The sequence below is a fragment of the Macaca nemestrina genome, chromosome 9, assembly GCF_043159975.1.
Source record: "Macaca nemestrina isolate mMacNem1 chromosome 9, mMacNem.hap1, whole genome shotgun sequence".
In the NCBI taxonomy this organism is placed as follows: domain Eukaryota; kingdom Metazoa; phylum Chordata; class Mammalia; order Primates; family Cercopithecidae; genus Macaca; species Macaca nemestrina.
Window position 1 is genome coordinate 141373309 of NC_092133.1, and position 27959 is coordinate 141401267.

At 37.8% G+C, this 27959-nt stretch overlaps 1 long non-coding RNA gene across 1 annotated transcript; it reads right to left on the reverse strand.

Annotated features, from left to right (window-relative positions):
* Window positions 1-14001: 14001 nt before the first annotated feature.
* On the reverse strand, window positions 14002-20385 carry LOC105490802 (uncharacterized). The gene is made up of 3 exons (XR_011607546.1): window positions 19961-20385; window positions 16043-16191; window positions 14002-14086 (listed from the first exon to the last, which is right to left on the reverse strand). It is a non-coding gene; the product is annotated as an uncharacterized lncRNA (long non-coding RNA).
* Between the last annotated feature and the right edge of the window lie 7574 nt (window positions 20386-27959).

Below are 27959 nucleotides of genomic sequence, written 5' to 3' on the forward strand. Positions count from 1 at the left end.
ATTCCTTCTCTCTCCTCTCGTTCCATCTTCTTGACAATTTTTTTCAGAACATGAAAACCATATTTTTGTACTTATTTTTACATTAAAATAAATATAATTTTATTATGTAAATGGCAATTTGACATTTACATATATACATCTCTCTGTCTCAAAATAAAGAAGGAGAAAAAATTCTTCCTATATCTTATTACCACACCCTGACTTCAATTTCACTCTCCTCAGAGAGGTAACTGCTGTTGACAGTTTGAAATACACACTTTCAGACAATTTTCTCTCCATTTGTAAGTTTCTATTGTATCTTTGTATTACTATTTTATTGATTTCTGCACTTTTCTTGATTATTTTCTATTACCTACTTTCTTTGGGTCTATCTTCTTGTTTTTTGGGTACATTCTGAAGTTGAATGTTTAACTCATCAATTTCTGCCTTTCTTATTTTTTTGAGGCTAATTTTTTCCTAAGTAGGGTTTCAGCAGCATACCACAATTTTTAAAGTTTTTCGTTGCAACTTATTCCAAAGTATTTCCCATTTACTTTATGATTTCTTCTTTGAGTAATACAATATTTATGTGAGTTTTAAATGTATGAATTGTTTTGGTTTGTTTTTAGGCATTTTGTGATTTATTCCTAAATTAATTGCATTCTAGTTAAAGAAGTGCAGTTAACCCTTGAACAACATGTGTTTGCACTGCAAGGGGCCCCTTCCAGGCGGATTCTATTCCACCTCTGCTACCCCTGGGACAGCAAGACTGACCTCTCCTCTTCCTCCACCACTTCAGCTCACTCAATATGAAAACAAGGAGGATGAAGACCTTTATGATGATCGACTTCTACTTAATGAAGAGTAAATGTACTTTCTCTTCCTTATGATTTCAATACCATTTCTTATGTCTAGCTTTCTTCATTGTAAAAATACCATATATAAAACATAACATAGAAATTATGTGTTAATTCACTATATTATTGGTAAGGTTTTTGGTCAGCAGCAGGCTATCCGTGGTTAAGTTGTTGGAGAATTGAAAATTAGTCCGGGGACGGTGGCCCACGCCTGTAATCCCAGCACTTTGGGAGGCCGAGGTGGGTGGATCATTTGAGGTCTGGAGTTTGAGACCGGCCTGACCAACATGGTGAAACCCATCTCTCCTAAAAATACAAAAACTAGCCGGACATGGTGGCATGGGCTGTAATCCTAGCTACTCGGGAGGCTGAGACAGAAGAATTGCTTGAACCCGGGAGGTGGAGGCTGCAGTGACTGAGATAGTGCCACTGCACTCCAGCCTGGATTACAGAATAAGACTCTGTCTCAAAAAAAAAAATACAAATAAAAATTATACACAGGTTTTCAACTGTCCAGGGGTCAGGGCAGCCCTGTGCTGTTCAAGGGTTAATTGCCATTTGCATTCTCTGATACTTACGCACATTTGTGTGTGTCAGTTTTCACACATGCATAAGAGGCCTGTTTACGTCATGGTTTGTTTGTTCAGCTTCTGTCTATGGTTCTGTCAGGTTTTCTTTGTCTATTCTGATGTTTCTAGTTGTATACAAGTTAGACTGGTTCTAACTGCTTAGAGGATTGGACCCTTCACCATTACACATGGAGAAGCAGAAGGAAGTAGCAGTTCAGAACATAAGCTCTGAAGTTAGAGGATCCAGCTGGGTAAACCTGGGTAAGATATGGAAATTATTAGGATCTCTACTTCTTCATTTATGAAACAGAGAAAAATAATAGTACTAGCGCTCATACTCTTGTCGTGAGAAGTAAATGAGTTAACATATCAAATCACTCATAAGAGGGCTCCACCAAAATAGGCACTATGAAAGTGTTAATTACTACTACTACTACAGAAGCTGCTTCTATTTGTATCACTTCTACTAATAATAGTATTATTGCTACTACTTCCTGGTTGCTATTACTGTGTCGATATGGTTTGACTGTGTCCCCACCCAAATCTCATCTTGAATTGTAGCTCCCATAATTCCCACATGTGGTGGGAGGGACCTGGTGGGAGAAAATTGAATGATGGGGGCTGTTTCACCCATGTTGTTCCCATGGTAGTGAATAAGTCTCACGAGATCTGATGGTTTGATAAATGGTTTCTGCTTTCCCTTGGCTCTCATTTCCATTTCTTGCCTGCTGCCATGTAAGACGTGCCTTTCACCTTCCACCATGATTGTGAGGCCTTCCCAGCCACGTGGAATTGTGAGCCCATAAAACCTCTTTTTCTTTATAAATTACCCAGTTTTTGGTATGTCTGTATCAGAAGCATGAAAATGGACTAATACATATGTCATGACACTTTTTAATGTTAATGATTCTTTTGTCTTTAAATATTTTGTCTAATCAATATGCTTTCATGTGTACCTTAATTTGGATTACAATTTGCCTAGTATGTATTTTTCAGTCTTTTATATTCCTCTATAAAGTTGTTACATTTACTTTTAACCACATGGAGCTTGTCTTTTGTAAGTGGAATTTAACAAGTCATATTAAACTAAGTCAATCTGACAGCTCCTGCTTTTCATCAGACAAGTTTAGCCCATTTGTGTTCACTGTGTGTGGTTGACTCTACTTTTACAAATAGCCAGTCTTTCCCAGTGGGAAACTAGCCCCCACCCAGCCCGGTTGAATTTGTGGGTGGCCTTGCAGCTCACTTGGGCCGGTGGATATGAACAGGACTGAAGTCTGTTGGTCAGGGCAGGAGTTGGATGGGCTGGCCAGATTCTGCACTTCCTTTCCGTCCACCTTGATGTTGGCAATGTTCCACAAATGACTCCCCAGATAGCCTCAGCCCTGGAGTGAAAATAGGAACAAAACAGAGCAGAAGCCCACTGACCTGTGAAGGACACATAACTTAGAGATAAACATTTCCCCGCTGCGAGGAAATGTGTATTCCCCGGCGTATTGTAGCAAGTTTGTACTGATGGGCCCTGATGTGTGCTACTTTTACCTTAACTTCTACCACCTTATTAGGTATTGTGTATTTCCCTGATTTTTCTTTGCTTTAAAGTTGTCTTTATCCCTTTACGCCTTCTTTCAGATTGATTAAATATCCTGTTTCAATGAACATTTTCTGTCTACTATGTAATTTACACATGATGGAACTCACAAATCTCGTGTTATAGTTCTCTTAGTTAGAACAAACCCACACATACACCCAAACCTGCTATGAAGACATAGACTGTTTCCACCAACCTGAAGTTCACTCATGGTTCTTTATAGTCAGTCTCAGCCACTTCACCAAGACAACTGCCATTCCGATGGATTTTACCTGTTTTGGAACCCATATAAACAGAATCGTGCAATATGTGGAATCATACGATATGTCTTTGTGTCACTAATTTTGTTTAGAGTAATGTTTTGAGATTCTTCCAGGTTATTGAGTGAAGTACCTCACTTCTTTTTTAAAAAATCATGGAGTAGTATTCAGTTGTATAAATATACTACAATTCAAGGCTGGGCGCAGTGGCTCATGTCTGTAATCCCAGCACTTTGGAAGGCTGAGGCGGGTGGATCAGGTGAAGTCAGGAGTTCGAGACCAGCCTGGCCAATGTGGTAAAACTCCATCTCTACTAAAAATACAAAAATTAGCCAGACATGGTGGCCCATGCCTGTACTCCCAGCTACTTGAGTGGCTGAGGCGGGAGAATCACTTGAACCCAGGAGGCGGGGGTTGCAGTGAGCCGAGATGGCTTCACAGCACTCAGGGCAACAGAGTAAGAATCGGTCTCAAAAAACAAAACAAAACAACTATACATATATACACATATATATATACACACACACACATACACACACACATATATATACACATATATACACATATATACATATACACATATATACACATATATTTATACACATACACTTATATATATGAAACGATTTAATCTTTTCTTGATGTGTATTTGTTTCCAGTTTTCTCTTAGTAGGAATAAGGCTGTTATGAACCTTCTTCTCTAAGTCTTTTTGTGGGTACATGTTTTAGCTTGTCTTGGGTAAACACCTTACGGTAGAACTTCTGATTAATTTGGTACATGTATGTTTAACTACTTAACAAATTGCCAAACCATTTTTCAGAGCATCATTTTACACTCTACCACCAGGAGGATATGACACTTCTAGCTGCTTCAGTTCCTTGCCCAGTTTGAAGTTTCTAACTTTTCAATTTTAGCCATTCCAGGGCTGTGTTTTTGTTATCTCACTGTAGGTTTAATTTGCATTTTCCTAATGATTAGTAATGTCAAACATCTGTGCTTATGCTTATTTACCAACGAAATATCATCTGTATCATCTTTTGTGAAGTATCTATCTGCTGAAGGCTTTTGCTCATCAAAAACGTGGATGATCTATTTTCTTTGACATTTAAGAGTTTATTATATATTCTGGACCCAAGTCTTTTATGCTATGTAGGTATTGGAAATATTTTCTCCTTGTCTGTAAGTTGCCAATTTATTTTTAATGGTGTCTTCTGAAGGAAGAAGACTGACTCTTAAAAAAGACTGAAATACACATACCACGAAATTCACCTTTTAAAAAAGTACAAGCAATTACTTATGTTATAGTTAACATAAGGAAAAAGAAGTAGGGGGAGGACAAGAGAAAGGACCAAATAAAAGGAAGCAACATGAGCTTCAGAGAGAGATTCAAGCAGAAAAATGAATAGAAAGTAGTCCAAATCTTCACATATGAGAGATGGATCCCAGTAACGCAGGGAGATAAACTGAAGCCATCTTTGGTTTTGAACGCTGTCTGAATAGAGTTGTTTTGAATGGCAAATGATGTGAACGACTCACCACAAACTTTCTTAGCAACACTAGAGAGTGAGGGATGACACATTTTGTCATCACTTTTTAAATATTTGCTATTTTCATATCGGTATGTGTATTGCACTATAATATACATACCATGAAATTCACCTTCTAAACATATACAATTTGGTAGTGATCAGCGTACTTAGGAGAAAAAGAAACCCTGGACAAATTAGCAGTCTTTACCCATTCCCTCCCCACTTCAGTGTCTTATAATCACTGATTTGCCTTGTATTAGTCTGTTCTTACACTGCCATAAAGAGCTACCTGAGACTGGGTAATTTATGAAGAAAAGAGGTTTAATCGACTCAGTTCTGCAGGCTTAACAGGAGGCGTGGCTGGTAGACCTCAGGAAATTTAAAATCATGCAATCATGGTGGAAGGCAAAGGGGAAGCATTCACTTCTTACCTTGGCAGAGAGAGACAGCGAGAGCGAGAGAGAGTGAGCGCGAGTGAGAGAGAGGGAGAGAGCAAGTGGAGAGGTGCCACACCCTTTTTTTTTTTTTTTTTTTTTTTTGAGATGGAGTCTCACTCTGGCACTCAGGCTGGAGAGCAGTGGTGTAATCTCGGCTCACTGAAACCTCTGCCTCCCGGATTCAAGCGATTATCCTGCCTCAGCCTCCTGAGTAACTGGGATTACAGGCACCTGCCACCACGTCTGGCTAATTTTTGTATTTTTAGTAGAAACGGGGCTTCACCATGTTGGTCTTGAACTCTTGACCTCAGGTGATCCAATGGCCTCGGCCTCTCAAACTGCTGGGATTACAGACGTAAGCCACTGTGCCTGGCCAGTGCAACACCCTTTTAAACCATCAGATCTCATAAGAACTCACTCACTGTGACTAGAACAGCATCGGGACACCACCCCCATGATCCAATCACCTCTCAGCAGGGCCCTCTTCCAATTCGACCTCAGATTTGGGTAGGGACGCAAGGGTTTCATATACATAAATTATAAAATATATGGTTTTTGTGTTTCATTTCTTTTACTTAGCATAATTTTTCAAGGTGTATCTATGGTGTAACTTTGTTCTTTTTTCTGACTAAATAATAGTCCATGGTATAGACTTACCACATTTTGTTCATGTATTCATCAATTTATGACTATTTGGGTTTTTTTTAATGGTTTTTCGTTATTGTCAATAATACTGCTACAAGTAGTCACACGTTTTTGTGTGGGTATAACTTCTAATTATTTTCAGTACATAACTAGGAGTGGAATTGCTGGGTAAGATAGTTACTCTATATTTAACCCTTTGAGAACTGCCAAGCTGTTTTCCAGAATGGCTACTCTATTTTATATTCCCACCAACAATGTATGAGGGCTCCAGTTTCTCCACATCTTTGCAAACACTTGTTTATTGTCTGTCTCTCTTTATTACAGTCATCCTTGTGGGTATGAGTTGGTATCTCAAGATTTTCATTTGCATCCTCTTCATGACCAATGATGTTAAGATTCTTTTCCTGTGTAGTGGTCATTTAAGTACCTTCTTTGGGGAAATAGCCAGCGAATATTTTGTCCATTGTTTAACTGACTTATTTGTCTTTTAGAGCTCCAAAATTATTCTTGCAAACTGAGACTTTGCAACCCTCCACCTAGGCCCTGGTAACTGCCATTCTAATCACTGGTTCATTAAATTTGACTATTTTAGATTTCACATAGAAGTGAGATCATGCAGTATTTGAGTTTCTGTGCCTGGCTTTTCTCACTTAGCATGTCCTGGTGCACTCATATTGTCTCAAATAGCAGAATGTATTTAATGTATTTCTTTTTTAAAGGTGACATACATTTCTTTTATAAAAATAAATATATATATGTGTGTGTATAATGAATAAAGAAACCACAGTTAATATATATATATAAACCACACATGTGTATATATTAAATATATGTATTTTTGTGTATATATATTACATTTTAATTAATTTCTCTTTAGACAAACATTTAGATTGTTTGCATATCTCAGCTATTGTGAATAATGCTGAAATGAACATAGAAGTGCAGATATCTTTCTGACATACTGATTTTATTTCCTTTGGTGGTGTACCAGGAAAGAGATAACTAATTATATAAACTAACTATATTTTTAACTTGTTGAGGAATCTCCATACTGTTTTTCATAATGGCCATACCAATTTACATTCAATCCAGCAACGTACAGAGTTTTAATTTTCCACATCCTCTCCAACACATACTATTTTTCCTCTTTCTAATTAGAGCCATTCTAACAGGTGGGAGGCAATATTTCATTTTGGTTTTGATTTGCATTTTCCTGATGAGAATGAGTTTTGGAAACTTCATACACGTGATGGCTATTTGTATGTCTTCTTTTGAAAATCTCTGTTCAGATCCTTTGCCCATTTAAAAATTTTGTTATTATTGTTATTTCTCTATTGGGTTGCATGTGTTTCTTATTTATATATTGGATATTAATTCCTTACCAGATAAATGGTTTGCAAATATTTTTTCCACTCCATAGTTTGCCTTTTGACTCAGTCTGTTGATTGTTCTCTCTGATGTGCAAAAACTTTTTATTGTAATGCAATCCCATTTATTTATTTTTGCTTTTCTTGGTGTCATATCCAAAAAAAAAAAAAAAAATCCAGACCAATATCAAAAACCTTTTTCTCTATGTGTTCTTCTAGTAGTTTTATGATACCAGGTCTTACATTTAAGTCTTTAATTCATTTTTAGTTAACTTTTGTATGTGTTAGAGATAAAGGTTCAATTAAGCTTTTCTACACATAGATATCCAGTTTCCTCAGCAGCATTTGTTGAAAAGATGATCCTTTCTTTTCTTTCTTTTTCATTTTTTTCCTCTGACTGGGTAGTTTTAAGTGATCTGTCTATGAATTCACACTGATTCTTTCTTTGCTTGATCACACGTGCTGTTAAAGTCTCTATTATTCTTCAGGTCAGTCATTGTATTTATCATCTCCAGAATTTCTGTTTGTTTCTTTTTTGTAATTTCATCTCTTTGTTGAACTTTAAATTTTCTTAATGTACTGTTTTCCTGATTTTTATTTTAGTTGTCTATCTGCATTCTCTGGTAGCTCACTGACATTCTTTAAGACAATTATTTTGAATTCATTGTCAGGCAATTCCTAGATCTCAATTTCTCTGGAGTCAGTTGCTGGAAAATTATTGTGTTCCTATCATGTTTCCTTAAATTTAGGGGTTTCATGTAGTTTTGCATCAATGTCTACATTTGATAGAACAGTCACCTCTTCTAGACTTTACAATTTAGTTTCAGTGAGGCAGAACATTCACTTATAGGTCAGTACAGAAGCACTGGATGTGTGATACAATTCTGGCTCCAGAGAGAGTACTGCAGTGTAGTCTCTGTATGGGTCTGTCAGTTGAAGTTAGCATCAATAAAGATAGTACTGTTTCTGGCAGCTAGGGCTGCTGGGATTATACTGTTCTCTCTTTCACCCTCATAGGGAAATCATCTTAGAAGATATTTCTCTTTGTTCTAGGGCTAGCATGCAGTGGCTTGAGTGCCAGTGTCGGATGTGTGAGTGATTGTGGAGTAACCATGGAGCCTGGGTCCAGAATGCATGAACACATGGAGTGACCATGGCTCCAGGGCTTGGGATGAGGGGATGCAGAGTAAGGCAGTGGAACTGGTTTCCAAGCAGCCATGTTGCTGGAGTCTGGTGCTTCACAATTGTGTGCAGTTCGGTTGTGTGTGTGTGTATCAGGGGTGGCTTTGGCCAGCAGTGTTATAGCACCAGCTCCTTCTCCAAAGGTATTGAAGCAGTTTCGATGGTTGTTGAGATCCTCAGTGGTGAAGGTTGCTGGGGTCCTCTGCAGACAGGCCACTGGGGATCATGGTGGATCTCATCACATGGCTGGTACTGATCACTCTCATCCTTCGATTTTGTTCCTAGCCATCTCTAAATGTTTCATCTATGTCAATCTCCCCAGCCATCTAGGTGGGGTGAAACTGGAATGAGTCCTTTGGGCAGTGTCCTGAAATGTCAGGAAAGTTGATCACTCACTCTAATCTCTTTTTCCCCATGCGGTGAACTCATGAGCTCAGTGCCGAGCTGTGTTGGCATGGTCGATGGGATGATGCATAAAAAAAAAAAAAACTGTTCTTTTTTTATCCTTTCTGTGCTATTATTCTCCTTTTGTTTTCCACTGTGTTGCTGCAACTGCTTAATTGTACTCCCTAACTCTCCAACAACTATTTTCATTAGTAATGATTTCTAATTGTTGTTTTCTTGGGGGGAGAAAAAGGATGAGATTTCTTATTCTACCACCTTGTGGATTTCACTTCTACATTTATTTTTATATGTTGAAATAACTTTATGTTTCTTGGATCAATTAGATTTGATCATGGTGTACCAAGTTTTATATACTTTTCATGTGCTGCCAGATTCAGTTTGTTAGTATTGTGTTGAGAATTTTTGTTTCTGTATTTATCTGGTATATGAGATCTGTCGGTTATTTTTATTTTTATATATTTATTAGGATAACTTTGACCGTTTTGTTGTATCAGGGTATTAATGACCTTATAAAATAAATTGGAAATTATTCCCAAAAAATGGCTTTTGTTTTGGAAGAGTTTGCAAAGGATTTATGCTATTTTTTAATAAATTGTTTGATCAAATTCACCAGTGAAGCCATCTGGTACTGATTTTTTTTTGTAAGATTTTTAAAAATTGTGATTATGTATTCATTGTGTTTACAGGTAATAGGTCTATTCAGCTCTTCTATTTCTACTTTATTCAGCTTTGGCAGTGTGTTTCTTTTCTATTTCACTGGATTATCTAATTGATTGTCATATCATTGTTTGAATCACTGCATTCGATTATTTTTGTTTCTGTGCGCTGATAGTAGTGGGGCTTTTTTAATACCTGATTTTGGCAGGTATTTTGTTGTTGTTGTTGTTAGTCTAGCTACAGTTTTATCAATTTTGTTGACATTTTTGAAGAACCAGTTTTTAATTTTTTTATAATTTTGTTTTTTATTTTATTAATTTTTAAATCTAATCATTAGTATTTCCTTTCTTATGCTAGCTTTAAGTTCATTTTACTGTTCTTTTTTAGTTTAAGAACACTTAGGTTTTTTATTTGTGTTCTTTCTTCTGTTCTTATACAGATCTTTAATACTATAAATTTCCTTCTAAGTGCTGCTTTCACTACATTCCAGAAGTTTTGTATGCTGTCATTTTATTATCATCTTCTCAAAGCATTTTATTTTCACTTTTCATTTCTTCTTGATTCATTATTTTGAAATATGTTGTTTAATTTCCACATATTTGTGTATGTCCCAAGTTTTCTTTTGTTATGATTTCTAATTTTATTCCACTGTAATCAGAGAATATACATTATGTAACTTATGTCATTTGAAATATATTAAGACTTGTTTATGACATACTCTATGGTGTAATCTGTAGAATGTTCCAGGTGCACTTGAAAAGAATGTTTATTCTTCTGTTCTTCAGTGAAGTGTTTTATAAATATCTCTTAGGTCAAGTTGGTTTATAGTGTTGTTGAAGTCATCTTTTTTTCTATTCTGTCTAGTTGTTCTATCCATTATTAAAAGCATAGTATGGAAGCCTCCAACTATGATTGTTAAATTGCCTATTTCTCTTCTCAGAGAATTAGACAGGGGGTCTATTGTTAGGTGCATACAGGGGGTCTATTGTTAGGTGCATATAGGGGGTAAAGCCCCTTATAAAGCCATCAGATCTTATGAGAACTAAGTCACTATCATGAAAACAGGATGAGGAAAACTGCCCCCATGATTCAATTATCTCCACCTGCTCCATCCCACGACCTGTGGGGATTACGGGAACTACAATTCAAGATGACATTTGGGTGGGACACAGCCAGACTTTATCACACCCTCTCTCCTCTTTAAGTGACAACTCTCCTGGCATTAATATTAATTATTCCTTTGATTTCTTTATGTTTTCACCATCCATTCGTATCCCTCTGCCACAGATAACTTAGCTTTGCATGGTTTGGAACTGTGTGGAAATAGAATATTCTGTACATTTTCCTCTGTGATTGCCTCTTTTCTGCAATATTTTCCTGTTGAGAGGCATCTGTGTTCATTACATCGCACAGTTCATTCTTTACTGCTCTACTATTCTACTCTGCTATTATACTACAGTTAATTTGCCCAGTCTGCTATCAATGGTTACTTACCATTTTCTCATTTGGGGAACATCTATGTTGAATAATGCTATTTGTGAACATATTTGTTGTGTATGTTTCCTGGGGTATATATCCTGGAAGGAAATGTAAAATAGTGTTCATCAGAGAATGAAAAGTAGATTTTTGCCGCTGGAGCCTTCAAGGTGCATATATATGTGTATGCATTTGTGTGCATGTGTGCATATGTGTGTGCTTGTGTGTACACGTGTGTGTGTGTTGGACAGGGCTGGGGGAATTGGTGTTGATAGAGAAGACAGAGGCAGTGACCAGTTCATAGAGAGTTTTTTAGGCCAATCTGAGAAGTTTGATCTTGTAGTTTGAAGTAGCCTGGCACTCACGAAAGTACCCGAGGCCAGGCATATGGACTTACATGTCGGCAGTTCACAGATAGCATCGAGGTCTTGGCTGCAAATGATCTCCCATGGACAGTGTGGGTAGAGAGCTGGAAGCTAATCAAGAAGACAGTCCTGGAACGGAAAGACGCATGAGGCAGACACAAGAAGAAGGGCATTTCCTCCGCATCTCTCTTTGCCCTTTTTGAAATTGGAGATGACTGAGCATCTCTTGTAAAGACTCAAGGCCACTATACTTCTCATGTGCACAGGCACTGAGAATGGAATAGGTATTTTACATTTTCAAATAGTTTTTCTCATTGTAAATACAATTATAAAAATAACATTAGTAAGTCCTAACCAATCACACACAGATAAAGTAGGAACCAAACTTTGTCTTTAAAATGTAGAAGTATATCTGGAGAATTAAAAAAAAAAACCTTAATAGTTGTTATTTCTGATTTTCAAACTGCTATTTTGACCTTAAAACATTTAGTGAAAATTTCTTGTATCATTAATTAGTATTAAACAATTTCCTTTCGAAAGGCTATATGTATATTTCAGTGGATGCATGAGCCCTCATTTGTTTAACTAATTTTCCTATGTTAAACAAATTTTATAAATGATTTTACAGGGTTGTTTTCAATTTTTATCAGAAAATCATAAATTTTGTTCTTTTTTAAAAATTCTTTTTCTATTTTAAGTTCTGGGGTACGTGTGCAGGTTGGATAGATTTGTTACATAGGTAAATATGTGCCATGGTGGTTTGCTGCACCTATCAACCCATCACCTAGGTATTAAGCCCAGCATGCATTAACTATATTTCTAATGCTCTCCCTCCCCCAACCTCAACCCCTAACAGGACCCAAAGTATGTTGTTCCCCTACCTGTGTCCTTGTGTTCTCATTGTTCAGCTCCCACTTATAAGTGAGAACATGTGGTGTTTGGTTTTCTGTTCCTGCATTAGTCTGTTGAGGATGATGGCTTCCAGCTCCATCCATGTCCCTGCAAAGGACATGATCTCATTCCTTTTTATGGCTGCATGGTATTCCATGGTGTATATGTACCACATTCTCTTTATCCAGTCTATCATTGATGGGCATTTGAGTTGATTCCACGTCTTTGCTATTGTGAGTAGTACTGCAGTGAATATACATGTTCATATATCTTTCTAATAGAATGATTTATATTCCTTTGGGTATACACCCCGTAATGAGATTGCTAGGTCAAATGGTATTTCTTATTCTAGATCTTTGAGGAATCTTCACACCATCTTCCACAATGGTTGAATTAATTTACATTTCCATCAACAGTGTAAAAGCATTTTTATTTCTCTGCAACCATAAATTCTGTTTCATTTATTTATTTAAATATATTTCCTTTTTCTTTAAGAAATATTCTAGAAGTGGAATGTCTGGCCCATGGATGCAATTGTGGGGACATTTATGAAGCTCCCGTCCAACACCAGTCCAGAAGGCTGGTCCTGAGAAGGCTCCCTGAGCAAGAGGCGGTCTGCCGCACAGCTCCCGGCAGGCACCTGTGGCACTGATCTGGCCTGGCAGGATGCCCAGCTCCACTGGTAGCCTCACAGCCTGGGACCTGGGTGTCCTAGAACAGCCTTGAGGTCCTACTTTGCCCCTCCTGCCATTGTTCCTTCTTCCCTGATGTCACTCTGCTTCTGGGAGGACTTCCTTTTGGTTCCTGTGACCTGGCCTTCTGTTTGATTCATTACTGAGCTGTCTTAGTTCATTCAGGCTGCCATGACAAAGTGCCATAGACTGGGTGGTTTATTTTATTTATTTATTTTTTTTTTGAAATGGAGTCTTGCTCTGTTGCCCAGGCTGGAGTGCAATGGTGCGATCTCGGCTCACTGCAAGCTCCGCCTCCCAGATTCAAGTGATTTTCCTGCCTCAGCCTCCTGAGTAGCTGGGACTAAAATCGCCTGCCAGCATACCCGGCTTTTTTTTTTTTTTTTTTTTTTTTTTTTTGTATTTTTAGGAGAGACGGAGTTTCACCATGTTGGCCAGGATGGTCTTGATCTCTTGACATAGGGATCCACCCACCTCAGCCTCCGAAAGTGCTGGGATTACAGGCGTGAGCCACTGCACCTGGCCTAGACTGGGTGGTTTATGAACAGCAGATACTGATTTCTCACAGTTCTGGAGGCTGCAAGTCCAAGGTCAACGGAGTGGCAGACTTGGCATCTGGCGAGGGCTGCTTTCTGCTTCATCGAAGGAACCATTTCACACTACCCTCCCATGGTTAAAGGAGCAAGGCAGCTCTCTGGGGTCCCTTTTACTAATCTCATTCTTGAGGGCTCCATCTCATGTCCCAGTCACCTCTAAAAGTCTCCACCTCCTGATATTATTGCCTTGGGAGTTAGGATTTCACCATACAAATGTTGGGGGGACAAGAGCATTCAGTCTATAGCATTCCCCTCTCAACACATAATGACCACGTTTTCATTTCCGGTCAGTCACTGCAGTAGGTAATGAGGACACAGTGGCACAAAATGCAGACAAAGGGTAGGAGAGAAATGGACATTTAACCAAGTACTGCATAAGCAAGTGTGTAATTGCCACTGCTGACAGCCATCTCCATCCAAAGAATGCACAGGTAGATCTTGAGTATCCTGCAGAGGTGAGCCTCTGCTCCCCAGACTGGGGTAGCTTGAAGCCAGAACTGTGGCTTATTCGTCTCTACACAGTGGACACTCAACCAGTATTTGTTGAATTGAGTTCCCAGTGGCTCAGTGGAGAAAGAGGTCCAAGCCTGGTGGTGGAGGAGAGGAATGAATCCCAAATAGAAGGAAAGGAGATGCACCAGATAAACTACTCATGAGAAAATGTCTACTGGCCTTTTGGTATTCTGTGCTATTTCTTCCACTATTTAAACAAGTTTAAACAAATTTTAAAATTGTAGAGCAATAGGCCATCTTTGTTTAAAAAAAATAAAATAAATAAATAAAAAACCTAGGATACGGTGGAAATGAAAATAAAAATATGCTTTGAGAACTCCACAAAACGGAAGAGACGTGAACCCTGAAATGACTTACAAATATCTATTGGTCTCCTTGAAATTTTCATGGCTGCCTGGATGTTTTCAAAATATTTTAAATTCTATTAGCACGCTTTTCTTCCCCTAGAGAATGGCATTTCCTGGATATATTTTAAAATTATTTTTCTAGGAATACCTGGGCTAAGTGGCTCTCAAAATATCTTGTTCAATGGTGGCTTGAGCTTCAATACAATTGTTACAAGGACACTTATAACTTCAGACTCTTTATCCTGAATGCTTGTTGTTTGAATGAAAAGTTTAATCAATGTGAGGCTTGAGTTTGCTATCCTGTCCATCACATAAACCAAAGAGGTGTGTTGAAAAGAAACAAGGCAAATCTTACTAAGAACAGCTATGTTTTTAGTGCTAGATGTTAAAATTTAAAAAAAAAAGAGAGAGAATGAAATAGGAATAACTGTCTGCCTAAACTTAGCAGTAAAGTTTGCCAGGAAATGGTGCTGAATAGGAAGCTTTCAAAAGGAATCAGGAGAGCTGGCCTTTGTGATTTGCAGATCACTCTGTTTCACCTTAAGAGCCATCATGCCCCCTCTTCATTAGAATAGCAAATTAAAAGGTTCACAGAAACAGCTCAGTTTGGCTTAGTTTAAGTCCCTTCTCAGAGAATGTGAAGATGAATATGATATAGAAATCAATATTTCCCAGCTACAGGTAATCTAATGTGTGGAACATTTTCTGCCACCCTCCTCTTTGCTCTGGCTGTCCAGATGCTATTCCCATAATCCTTAAATCCCCAGCTTATTCCCATCACCATAGAAACACCTGCTGGCCTGATCAGTTTTGACCAGTTGCCAGCCTTGCTCTTCACAGCTTCAGCTCTTGCTACAGAAGGGCAGAAGAGCAGCGGTGGGGAGTGGCTCTAGGAACCTTTCTCCTCTTCCATTATCTGACTGTCTCCTTAGGGAGAAATGTACCCTGAGGTTTTATTCTTTCTTGCATTAGCAAGTGCTTAAATGCTATGAGGCATGATCACTTTTGAAATACTGTATATAAATTAGGACAGATCTAATTATTTACCTACCTATTTTCTCTCCCTTCAAAGTGAAGGCGTGTCCTCATTATTTTTTTTTTTTCTATTTTATCTTACTATGGTGAAATACACATCACATAAAATTTTTTATCTTAACCAGTTTTAAGTTTACAGTACTGTTAATTATATATTCACATAGCTGTGAAACAGATCCACAGAATGTTTTCATCTTGCAAAACTGAAACTCTGTATCCATTAAACAATCATTCTCCTTTTCCCCCCTCCGCTGTGCTCCTGGAAGCAACCATTTCATTCTGTGTCTATGATTTTAACTACTCTAGAAACCTCAATTGGAAACACACAGTGTTTGTTTTGTTGTGAATGGCTTATTTCACTTAGCATAATGGTCTCAGGTTCTTCTATGTTGTAGTATATGTCAGAATTTCCCTCCTTAAGACTTAATAAAAATCCCATTGCATGTGTATACCACACCTATGCACTCATTCATCTGTTGATGGACCCTTGGGTTGCCACAACGCTTTGCTCATTGTGAATAATGTTGTTATGAATATGGTTGTACAAATGCTTTTTTTCAATCCCTGCTTTCAATTATTTTGCATATGCATTCAGAAGTTGAATTGCCCTATGTTTTCTTCTAAGAGTTTTATAGTTTTAGGTCTTACCTCTAGGTCATTGGTCCATTTTGATTTAATTTTTGCATTGGTGTTAGAAAGGATCCAACTTCATTCTTTTGCATGTGGATATCTGGTTTTCCCAGCACCATTTGTTGAAAAGGCTTTCCTTTCTTTCCGTTTTGAATAGTCTTGGCACCCTGTCAAAAATAATTTAACCACACGTATGAAGATTTGTTTCTGAGCTCTTTATTCTATTCTATTGGTCCATATGTCTGTGTTTAGGCCAATACCACAATGTTTTCATTATTGTTCCTTTGCAATAAGTTTTGAAATCAGGAAGTAAGTCCTCCAGCTGAATTCTTTTTCAAAATTGTGTTGTCTATTTAGGGCTCCATGAGATTCAATATGAATTTGAGGATTTTTTTTCTGTAAAAAAATTTTACTGAGATTTTGATAGGAATTGCATTAAATTTGTAGATTGCTTTTGGTAGTATTGACTGCTTAACAATATTAAATCTTCCAATCTATGAACATGGAATTAATTTCTGTTTATTTATGTCTTTTAAATTTTATTTCAGCAATGCTCTATAGTTTTTAATGCTCTCTAGTTTTTACAGAGCATTGCTGAAATAAATTTTACAAGTCTTTCATCTCTCAGTTAATTTCTAAGTATTTTTGATACTACTGTAAATTTTTTTTTATAATTTCCTTTTTAGATTGTTCATTGTCAGTGGATAGAAATTAAACTGATTTTTGTTTCTTGACTTCATATTCTTCTACTTTGATGAACTCATTTATTATTTCTAACAATTTATTTCTTTGGTGGACTCTTTAGGGTTTTCTATATATAACTTCATATAATTTGCAAAAAGAAATTGTTTTACTTTTTTCTTTCCAATTTGTATGCCTGTCATTTCTTTTTCTTGCCTAATTGCTCTGGCTAGAGCTTCCAGTTCTACATTGAATAGAAGTGATGAAAGTAGGCATCCTTGTCTTATTCCTGATCATAGAAGTAAAGTTTTTAAAAAAATTTTTCATCATTAAATATGATGTTGGCTATGGGTTTTTCATAGATGGTTTTTATTATACTGAGGTAATTTCTTTCTACCCCTAGTTTGTTGAGTGTTTTTAGTATAAATGGGTGTTAAATTTTGCCAATACTTTTCCTGCATCAATTGAGATAATCATATGATTTTTTTCTTCATTCTATGTGCTGTATTACATTGACTGATTTTCGTATGATGAACTATCCTTGTATTCCAGGATTAAATCCTACTTGATAATGATGTATAATCCTTTGAATATATTCCTGGATCCAGTCAGTATTTTGTTGAGGATTTTGTCATCAATGTTTATAAGTTTACTTTCTGTAGTCTTCTTTCCTTTTTGTGTCTTTGCCTGACTTTGGTATAAAGTAATGCTGGTTTTCTAGAAAGAGAAAGTATTCTCTCCTTTTCAATTTTTAAAAATATTTCAAAAGGATTGGTATTTGAAGTGTTTCATAGAATTTACCAATGAAGCCATCAGGTCTGAGGTATTTTATCATTAGAAGATTTTTGAACACTTATTTAATTTTCTTAACAGTTTTATGTCTTTTCAGATTTTATATTTATTTATTAGTCTTGGTGGGTTTTGTGTTTCCAGGAATTTGTCTTTTTATCTCTAGGTGATCCAATTTTATTTCTGTAGTATCAGTAGTAATGCCCACATTCATTTCTGACTATCAGTTTGAGTCTTCTCTCTTTTGTTCTTACTCTGTCTAGCTAAAGCTTTGTCAATTTGTTAATCATTTAAAAAATCAACTTTTGGTTTTATCAATTTTTTAATTGGTTTTCTATGCTTACATCATTTACCTCCCCTCTAATCTTTATTATTTTATTTGTTCCACTAGCTTTGGGTTTAGTTTGTTCCTGTTTTTCTAGTTTCTCAGGTTGTAAAGTTAAGTCATTAATTTGATAGCCTTTTCTTTTTTTAATGTGTGCTTATAGTTATAAATTTCCCCGTTAGCACTGTTTTCTTAAGTTTTGGCATGTTGTGTTTTTGTTTTTATTAGTTTTTAAATCATTTCTATTTTTTCTTTGATCCATTTATGTGTAAGAGCATGTCATTTAATTGTAAAATTTGTGAATGTTTCTATTTTGCTTCTCTTATTTATTTATAAATTTATCCTGTTGTAGTCAGAGAAGATACTTTGAATAACAGCTATTTTAAGAAATTAATTGAAACCTAATTGTGGCCTCACACATAATCTATTCTGGGAAAAGTTTTATACATACTTGGGAAGGATGTATATGCTGTTTTTGGGTATCATGTTCTGTATATAACTATTAGATCTAATTGATTTTTTGTGTCATATAAGTGCTCTGGTTTCTTACTTATGTATGGGTTTTCCATCTATTATTGGGAGTGAGATACTGAAGTCTCAATTATGATTTTAGAACTGTCTTCAATTCTGCCAGTTTTTGCTTTATATATTTTGATAGTCTGTCATTAGGTATGTGAATGCTTATAAATGTTATATCTTCTTGTTGTATTGCACCTTTTATTAATATTTACTGTCCTTTGTTTTATATAAATTTTTAATTTACAAGTTGATTTTGTCTGATATTCATATAGCCACCTCTGCTCTCTTTTGGTTACTATTTTCAGAAAACATTTTAAAAAATCCTTTTACTTTTAATTTATTTGTTCCTTTGGATCTGATGTGAGTCTTTTGTAGGTAGCATAAAGTTAGATCTTGTGTTTTTAAATTCTGCCAATCTCAGTCTTTTGATCGGAGAATTTAATCCATTTATATTTAAAGTAGTGCTGATAAGAAGGGACTAACTTCTGTCATTTTACTGTTTTCTACATGCTGTATTTTTGTTCCTCTCCCCATTTTTACATTACTGTCTTATTTTGTATTTAGTTGATTTTTTTTTATAGTGAAATGTTTAAATTTGTTGTGTTTACGTTCATGCTTTTTATCAAATCTGGGAAGTGTTAGCCACTATTTTATTAAATATTCTGTCTCCCCTTTTATTCTTATTTTTCTGAGACTCCAACAATCCATATGCTGGTGTTGGTGGTGTCCCAAATGTCCCTTAGGCTCTGTTTACTTTTCTTCCATCTTTTTATTTCTGTTCCTCAGATTCAATACTTTAAACTGTCCTATCTTCGAGTTCACTAATTCTTTCTTCTACTTGCTCGAATCTCTCCTTGAATCTCTCTAGTGAATTTTAAACTTCAGTTATGATAGTTTTCACATCCAGAAATTCTTGTTGTATTTGTAGTTTTTCCGTTTATTTATTGATATTTCCATTTCATTCATAGGTCCTTTTCTCAATATTTTCCTTTGTATTTTTTTTTTTTGTTGGAAAATACATACTTGATTCTAATTATCTAATTTCCCCCTTCACCGAGGTTTGCTGTTTCTTTGGTGTGGTGGTGGTTGTTGTTTTATTGCTATTTTAACTGGTTTAGGCTGTCTCTGTGCCAAGAATAAGCTGGAGTTATAAACTTCAGGTATTTTCAGTTTTTTTCTGAGCATTTCCCTGGTCATGTATGGTTAATTTCTTATTTCCTCATAGATATATTTGTTTTGAATGTTCTAGTCTTTAGTGTCTGGCTCACAAAAGGTGACAAAGAAAAAAATGGAGGGAGGGAAAAGGGGTACTAACCCTTTAAATCCCCTGAAAGGTACATCAGCCAGAGGGAAAAGGGCTTGAAAAAACAGGGAGTTGCAGTGACAACCGTCACTAACTCTTTCTCCACACCTCTGTAATCAAAAGCAGCAATCAGAGTATGGATCCCTGATGTCTGGGATCAAGTTCTTATTTTCCACCATGGCTCTTGCAAGGTGTGTGCAGGCTGATTCAAGGACATGCTAAGAGCTAAAATTGGTCAACATTAACTACAATTTACCATCCAAGCTTTTTCCTGTCAGTTGTAAGCCTTCAATAACCTCTAGAGTTCCCGAATACTTACATCAGATGAATTCTGCCATTGCACTTATTGTTTATATTAGGGGATGGATTTCTAGTGCTTCCTTCTCTGCCACCATTCCATCATTCTCTCCTTGTTCTTCTTACATCTTCTCTCACTTTTAAGTTTCCATTGTCCCCAGAATACCCTTTGGTTAGTGAGAAAATAATCAAAGTTGGAAAAGACTCTTCTGGGAGGAATGGTTTTAGCCTTAAGCCAAGCCCTTCATACAAGTGAACATTGTGCTTATTGCATTAAGGGTTATTGTAGGAGATAGAGACAGGGGAAGGTGTGGGTGGTCTATTTAGGCTTAACTCCAGTTCTTAGTACAAGACATGGTATGTATTTCTGGAAATTCTGAAGTACATGCAGTGAGTCTGAAATATGTACAGGTTAAACATAATTATTAAAGAAGAAAGGAAAACTACATAGAAGTAATGACCACATTGAACCATTAAATTGATTTGATCATTTCAGTTACTGCAACGGTTGATGAGGATTGTGCCAGAATTGATCCAGCTGCTGCAAATGATATTGATCATTCCAATAGTGAAAGAGATTAGATCCTCATGTCACACTGCAAAATGAAGTGGGGATTTGGCAATTATTCTCTTGATTTGGTCCATACACTGTTGTCATTGTTTTTCTTTATGTCAGTATTGCCAATTCTCGTTATGGGATGAAGTATTTTCAGTGTTTACCCCAAAATGCTTATAAACTCAGCCCAATCTCTCTTCCAAAATATATGTCACATTTTGAGACCACTTTCAGCCAGTTTGAATTAGACAACATAATAAGGTGATAATGACAAACATATGGTGACAAGGAAGTTTCACCACTATGCCCAAGAAGGGAAAAATATGGAAAACCATCCAAAAGGGCATAGAAAAAATTCATGGGGCTTGTTAAGTTACATAATCTTTTAGATAAAATGAGCTTTTTCTGAAAAACTATTTTGTTTCCATTAATTAAATAGAACTTATTCATATCAAATAGCTTGATCAGATAGCTTTCAACTAAACATTGCAAATAGGTTCTATTAATTGGAGGAGAAGGGAGGCATGTGATTGTTTCAAGTCCTGTTTACGGTTAAATTCAGCTTAGCTAATTGGATTGATCATGCAGTTACCCACCCTGGCTGCTAACATGGCCAAACCACCAACTCAACCACATCTCTACCCAGTGCTTTCTGCTCTATGAAATATGTGCTGATTTGATATAGCAAAAAAAACGCTGACCAGAATTTCCAGGGAACAAGTGATATTAAAAATGGTGGATTGCTGGTTTCCTCCTGTGTAATTAAACACCACAGCTCAAGCTATTTGAAGGGTATAACAGTCTTAGCAAAATATTTATATTTTAATGTAGTTCTATTCACATGCTAAAAAAATAAAAATAAAAATGAATGCAAAAATCAGAACAAAAACCCACAGGGTTTTGTTGATGTTTCTACCATTAGCTCTTGATTTTCAGACTGGATGGAACAATGCTAAGAAGGTATGTCTAAAGTTCTTTGGTTAAATTAGAAAGTAAATACCGTTTGCTACATCCCAATACTTTTGAAGATGGATTTCGTTTCTGGTCCAATTTGTACCTATTTGTGTAACTTGAAAAGCAAGCCACCTATATTTCCATTTATTCTGAAATGTCTTTTCAACCAAACTGCCTAAAATTTCTATCATTAGCATCGCTAGGGTGGACTACAATAATTTATGTAGTTGACAGACATTAAAATGCAAATATTATTCAAGATGGAAGAATCCACTTACTAGTTCAGTGGGATTTGATTCACTTGGCAGATTAAAGATTAGTGAACAGGACTCAAAGAAATGAAAACAATCTTTGTTTCTCCAGGGAGGAGCAAAGAATAGAGGACCAGGTCAGGGCACCAGAGAGCCCACAGCCAATGAGCTAACAGGTGTGGGGTGCATGTGCACTAGCGGGTATACGGTACGTGTAAACTACCAGATGCGGGGTGCGTGCCCACTGGTGGATGTGGGGGGTGTGTGCATTCGTGAATGTGGGGTGCATGTGCACTGGCAAATGCAGGGTGTGTATGCACTAGTGGGTGTGGGGTGTGTGTGCGCTGGTGGATGCAGAGTGGCACAGGCTCGTTTCCCCAGGTTTTTTTTTTTTAAACCTGACCTTGTCCATTTATTCCACTCTGCAGATGTTTGATGCACCTGCTAGATGCACTAGCAGGTGTGGGGAGTGTGTGCGCTGGTGGGTGCAGAGTGGCACGGGCTCCAGTTTCCCCAGGTTTTTTGTTTTTTTAAACCTGACGTTGTCCATTTCTTCCACTCTGCAAATGTTTGCAGGGCATAAGGGTTAGCTCTAGTTTTTGCAACCTGATGTGTGTTGTACTCCTACCACTTCATTCACCCTCCGCTGAGAGCAGGCAAACATTTCCAGTAGTCCTAATTTTTCTTTTTTCCTTCTGAGACATGAATTGAACCTGATTTTTTTAAAGTTCCCAAAGGAAACCAGGACCTGGGAAAGAAAACCCATCAATATCTCAAGGGAACTCACATACATTGGGTAAGATTCCAAATACTGCACAGCATAGGGGGATTACACACCTGCAGGGGCGGGTAACCACACAGTCGCTCCCAGGAGAGATCAGGTGCAAAACTAAGTCAGAGGTTACAAACCAGATCTGCACTGGGGCTCCCTGTTGAAAACTGAGGCTGTCGCTGTACCGACCACAGGGGAGTATTCCTGTTCTGTTCTCTGTGGGAATTGATGGCTGCTTACTCTTGACACTTCCTGGAGACTCTGTGGCTTCCCAGCTATTCCCCTTCCAAGCCAACTCAGCTAAATCGTTGCTAAATGAAAAGGCGGATGTTTGGAGTGAATGCTACAAACTGAATTTCAAACGCCTAATAAGGTACTGAAAATTACCTCAAGCTTTCCAATGTCACAAACTGTAAAAACACAAATTAGGCTGCAAGTACAGCCCAGTCACGATGAACACTGCTATATGTTCAAATAATCAAGCTCTCCTTTGCGGAGTCTATTGAAGGAGATTATTATGAGCGATCGTTCGCTAATCATTATGTGACAACTATTTCTGTCGCATTGATCTCCTCTGCCTTGTCTGTTTTGTGGGTGATGTTCACGTGTTCTAAGAAGGTGATGTTTTCCCCCACAGAGACAGCTCTTCCTGGAGCTCCAATTGATGTGAACCTTTGCTCTCAGCCATCATCTGCACACAGCCAGGATTCACAGTAAATCAGAGGAGCGGGGAAAAATAAAACTGGACGGCTTTCAGTTCCAATCACGTCTTGTTTTACCTCGCTCCGGCCACTCAGTTATCGGGAAATAATGGATTTTTATCTGTGAAACTGAAAGAGCAGGTTTAAGATTTTCAAATTTAAAAATGTTCTCCTTCTGCATTTTATGTGATAAATGGAAGGCTTTCTTTGAGAGAAAGAGGGAAGTTTTATTTTATTCAAATGTAAAAGAGTTCTTTCAAGGTAGAAAATCCTGTTAGTTTTTATCCTGAGAAGAAGGCTCTTGTTTTGCATGGAAGGTTTGTAAGGAAGGTGGAATATGCAGTTTTTGAATGTGTGGTTTTGGAGGGATGGTGGACATTGCACATCGTCCCCCGCAGAGCAGTCAGGGTCACTTGCGGATGCACCCCACAACTTGCTGTATGACTTGGGCTGAGCAGATGTGGTTCTCCCGAGTCCAGCAACCTGCACCCCAGGCCTGAAGTTCTGTTATAAACACACTTGCTGGAGTTCTCATGGGGAAGCACAAACAGTTTTAAACATGGACATCTCTTTTCCCAATTTTTAACATAGTAACCATCCCCCGAGTTTAAACCTTTTTCTAAACCTCCTTCCAAGCAGGGTGATTGCTCCCTGGCTGGTAGCGGACAACTTCTTCCATGCTTCTACGTAAAGACCCACTAGAATGCTGGCAGTTGGGCTCAAATCTTTCAGGGTGTGACCCCGGGGTCCCCCCCTAAATAACCCATCTAACCCAAATGTAATAACTTGGCATTTGAAACCTTCCAGGTTCATGCTCAAGCCTCATTCATCTGGACATGTGGACAGGTCCACGTACCATACACGCAGAACTCCCGACATTCTTGCCGTCCTGCCGCTGAAGTTCTAGCCCTCTCTGGGGAAAGCTGTGTGCATCATTCCTAACATTTCAAAGTTTTCTGTCACTTGAGGCACAACCAGATACCCCAGGCCTCCTGGCAATACCCCGCTTTTGCTCCTCCAGGCAGCACATCTTACCTGTTACATCTTACCTGTTACCTTACATCTTACTTGTTACTTTGCATCTTACCTGTTACCCCCGGGAGTAGATATTTGCCTGTGCATCCTTTTCAGAATAGAGACCATGGCTTGGGTTTCTCTGTATCCTGCAGGGCCTGTGGATTGCCTTGTGAGTAGAAACTGCCAAATGCTACTTATTTTGAGTATAATTTTATTGTGGAATATTTGGAGAATACAAAGAACTAAAGATGAAAATTCCACACCATCACTGATGGTCCTATTATCCATATGGAACCACGGTGCCACTGTAAATTGTTTGGTTTAGAGTCCTCCCACCTTTTTGATGAATGTACATGAATGCATTTTAATATGTTTGCAATAACTATTAGGTTGGTGCAAAAGTTACTGAGATTTGTGCTATTACTTTTCATGGCAAAAACTGCTATTACTTTTGCACCAACCTGATAAGTACAAGACATAATGTCTTTTAGGGATTCTTTATCATTACACTGGCTTCCTAAAATTTGAAAAATACATTAAAACCTATGGAAGAAATTTCAGATGATCTAGAATTGTATTTCTCAGAAAAAGAACTGTCTTAGTGCTTCAGTGTATTTCTTTCACATGTATTTAATGTATTTAATATTGTGCAATATAAAGACCAATGTAAAAATTAACAGAAAAAGAGATGGCCTGGAATGGCAGAGGTGTGAAAATGGGCCTGATGCTAGAAAATCTCTTCTACTACAAGATGTATTCAATTTCCCTTAATTGAAAATATGACTTCACTAGTTGAGTGTAAATTTTGAAGACACAGAACCATTACTCGATTTATTTGTGGCTGAGAACAGCCATTACCATGCTGTGGGTGTCCACACCGCTGGAAAGAGAAACTGTGAACAAGTCCTAGTGCCTTTTAGTCACTCATTTTCCCAGTGAAATGCCATGTTATGATTGATAACTGAGCCATGGTTCTGAAATGCTGGAGTGAAACAGCACCAGCCGTTGTTTTAGGTGAGTTTCAAATTTGGCAAGAGCTTCTGTGTATACCCCAAGGAAATGAATGCTGCTCTGTCAACACGTTCTTGGAATTCAACAGGAGGCAGCAACAGAGAAGCAGGCATCTCAGGAGGCCCATCAGGATCTCAGATCATGAAGCCTCCTGAAAACACGCAGTACACTGTGTTCCTGACGGCACAACCTGTGCTAACACTGCCTTGTAATGTCCAGCTCTAAAGTGTTGGCCAGTATTTGGTTGGTGATATGGTTTCACTGTGTCCCCACCCAAATCTCACCTTGAATTGTAATCATCCCCATGGGTCAAGGGTGGGGCCAGGTGGAGATAACTGAATCATGGGGGCAGTTTCCCCCGTACTGTTCTTGTGGTAGTGAATAAGTCTCATGGGATCTGATGGTTTTAAAAATAGGAATTCCCCTGCACACGCCCTCTTGCCTGCCGACATGTAGGACATCGCTTTGTTCTTCATTTGTCTTCCGCCATGATTGTGAGGCCTCCACAGCCATGTGAACCTGTGAGTCCGTTAAACCTCTTTCTTTTATAAATTACCAAGTCTTGGGCACTTCTTTATTAGCAGCTTGAGAACAGACTAATACAGTTGGCTAACACATATTTTCACAAACGGTATGCAGATGAACTATTCCCTCAATTTTGCACATCAGGCAACAGTATTCTGTCTTGTTCTCATTCTGTCTTGAACTATATCTTGATTGGATTATACAATTCTTAGATTTCAAACTTTTCTTTCTGTCGATATGCTATTTTATTGTTTCTTGCATTTAGTATTGCAGAGAAAATTTAAGTTAGCTTGTTTTTACTCCTTTTATTAAAAAATATTTTTTCTAAGAATATTTATGGGATTTGTCACACATGTACATCTGCACATACACATACAGACATGCAAGCATGCATATTACATACATATATATGATTTCCTATATACATTCATTATGCTAAATAGTTTTCTCTTAGTTCTTAAAGTAAGTTGCTCTTAGGCTTCTGTTGTTCCTTTGAGTTTTCAACACGATATTCATTGTTATCTGTCTGCATGCAGTGGTCAGTTTTGTGTTTACTTCTCTTATAAAATGATGGGTCAACTTGTTGGCTGACAGGAAGTGTCCTGCCCATCAGAATCCATTTCTTGGACACACAACTGTGGATCTAATCTCTTTCATAGACATCCATGTGTTTAACAATTTGATTGGTGTTGATCATAGCAGAACTCCTTTTTCTTATAGGACTTAATCTGTTGTGGGACAAAAATGGGAACCTCCTGCTTTCAAATTCTCCCTGATGTTGGACATTTAAATCCAAAGACATGAAAACAAGCCAAGAACATTACACATGACTTTTAAAAATTGGAAGAGAGTGAAATAAAGGAAGATGAGACAGGAAAAGACCCAGTAGAAAGAGCAGTAAGCGCAATACCAAGAAAGGTGCAAGATCCATGCTGAGTCCTTGGAGCCAATGTTGGCCATGAGACCCTGTCTCCCAGGAATGGTTCCTGCAAATCCTGCAGCTTGCAGTCCTTGAGGGAGCCACTGGTGGGAAGCACAGCTCCAGCACAAATACAGCAAGGGGTTTCAAAAAACAGGCTGCTGCCTTTTGTCTATTTCCCTCTCTGTAATCCAAAATATGAGAGGCTCATTTTCAGGTTTTAGAGTAATGTGTGGAGCTCTGACAAGCTCCAAAAGTGGCCTCTGAGTTTTTGCTTCTGTGTATGTTTTTGGTCTGAACGTGAACTCACGGTATTGAATCTATTGGGATGGGTTCTCATCCGCTGTGGCTCTTGTCTTTTGGACACACATGTGCCTCTGCCTTTGCCCAGCTAGACACCTTCCAGTAGACTTCTCTGCCATTGGACATGGCCTTCATGGTATTTGATTGCTTTAAGTGTCACAAACTGCCTTAGCCTTATCTTCTCTCAGCCCTGAGAACATCCATTTCTCCATGGAGCTCTGGTTTCTTGACAGCGGAAGATAGTGTTCCGTAACTACCGTCCAGGCACAGAAAGAGCTATTGCTCTGGAGTGGTCATTTATGGTTGTCAGAGCAAGATGTATGCATTTTTTAGGAAGATGAGTCATGGATAAGTCATGAGTTTATGTGGATATGGCCAACTCAAGCCAAGGAGTAGCAAGCTTTTCCCTAATGTTTTTGACTTTGTCTTGTAACTTTTTTTCTTTTAAAGTGAACATTTTCTCCCAAAAGGAATTAACAGAATTATTCATTTGCTTATGCTAGTATTTTTTTTTTTTTTTTTTTTTTGAGAGAGAGAGTCTTGCCCTGTCACCCAGGCTGGAGTGCAGTGGCGTGATCTTGGCTCACTACAAACTCTACCACCCAGGTTCCAGTGATTCTCCTGCCTCAGTCTCCCAAGTAGCTGGGATTTCAGGCATGCACCACCATGCCCAGCTAATTTTTGTATTTTTAGTAGAGACAGATTTTCACCATGTTGGTCAGGCTGGTCTCAAACTCCTGACGTCAGGTAATCTACCTGCCTCGGCCTCCCAAAGTGCTGCAATTACAGGCATGAAAACCGCTCCTGGCCTACTTATGCTAGTAGCTTTAAAATAGCATTCAAAATAGTCTCAGGACCATGCTACTCCTGGTGTTGCCCATCGGGATAATGAATGCACTGTAGGATTTCTTTTTGTGCTTTCATCACAGGAGGGCTATGCTTTCAAAATACTATGTTATAAAGTCTGTTGAGGTCATTCTTCTCTCTCTGGTTAAGCTTTCTACTTGAAATA